Source organism: Charadrius vociferus, unplaced genomic scaffold, assembly GCF_000708025.1.
Source record: "Charadrius vociferus isolate BGI_N301 unplaced genomic scaffold, ASM70802v2 scaffold1086, whole genome shotgun sequence".
In the NCBI taxonomy this organism is placed as follows: Eukaryota; Metazoa; Chordata; class Aves; order Charadriiformes; family Charadriidae; genus Charadrius; species Charadrius vociferus.
The window spans coordinates 316,947-318,344 of NW_009648906.1; the positions used below are offsets into that span (position 1 = coordinate 316,947).

The window sequence follows — 1,398 nt, forward strand, 5'->3', positions numbered from 1 at the left end:
TAGATTTAGAGGTATGTTGTTTTTTAAATAGCATGTAGGGTGAGCCAAGTGATTTATGTTACCAGGAGGTTTTATTCATATACAGAATATCTATCAAAGGAGGACTGGTTTTGGTTTTTTCATAAGGCTTTGTAAGAAACACTAACCATTTCCCAAGTTTGAAATGCAGAAAGTGTAGGCTATGGTCATCAAAACGAGGCAACCTGGAATACAGCTAAGGCTGTCAGTTCTTAAAATAGTAAAGAACAGTAGTACAGGTCTAAATATAGTCATAAACCTTTAAAAGCCTACGACAGAAAAGTCTGTGTAGTGAGCATTATTGTCCTCATGCTGTACATACACATCTGCTCAGAAGAGAACTTGATCATGCCTTCTTATCTCCTCACCACTAATAAAATGCCCTAAATCTCTCTCTACTTCAATCACCAAGCAGTAGTGTTCTTCTCACTGACCCGCCTTGTTAGTAAATCAGAACTGCAGCAAAGGACACCGCAACTTTTGCGGGAAAAACTCAGCACTGTGTTAGCCTTGCCCATCACCTTTTAAGAACACATTAGTCTTCGCAGGCCAACAGTTCTTCCTTACGTTCTCAAGACTTACTTCTAACTTAAAATTTAGAGAAAAGCATTTTGCCAATTACAGCTACTGTGTGTGGCCCATGAAGACATAACATACTGATATTATTTGTATCTAAGCTATTAACTGAAGAATAGGATTATGAACGTTGGTAAAACGCATACTCTTATCACAGAATGGCTGAGGTGGGAAGGGACCTCTAGAGATAGCCTAGTCCAACACCCTCCTCAAAAGCAGGGTCAGCTACAGCAGGCTGCTCAGGACCACATCCAGTCAGGCTTTGAATATCTCCAAGGACAGAGAATCCACAACCTCTCTGGAATACTTGTTCCAATGTTTGACCATCCACTCAGAAAAAAAGAAAGAAAAAGATGTTTTTTATTGTTTAAATAGAATTCCTTGTATTTCAGTTTGTGTCCATTGCCTCTTGTCCTGTTACTGGATGGCAATGAAAAGAGCCTGGCTCCATCTTCTTCACTCTTGCCATAGATATTTATACACATTGGTAAGATCCCCCTGAAACCTCTCTGCTCAATGCTGAACAGTCCCAGCTCTCAGCTTTTCTTCATATTTCAGGTGCTCCACTTTCACTCTGTGGCCTGTTGCCTCCCTAGGAAATCTGAGCAGCTCTGCCTTGGATGTGAGCAGGAGGAAAAGTTCCCTGTGCAGCTGGGAACGTGGAAGCGATGCCAGCAACTGTTGCTTCCTGGACAGCGAGGAAACAGAGAGCATGGAAGTCATCTGTAACTCCATCTCTGCCTTCAACAAGGACAGAGGGAAAAGATCCCTGTGCAGCTGGGACAGTGACAGCAGTATTGGGGT

The 1,398-nt window shown here is 42.3% G+C and overlaps 1 protein-coding gene across 2 annotated transcripts in view; it reads right to left on the minus strand.

Annotated features, from left to right (window-relative positions):
- The window catches only part of KIAA0319 (KIAA0319 ortholog), a 44,299-nt gene that overhangs the window by 25,894 nt on the left and 17,007 nt on the right, over positions 1-1,398 (minus strand). The window lies entirely within an intron of this gene.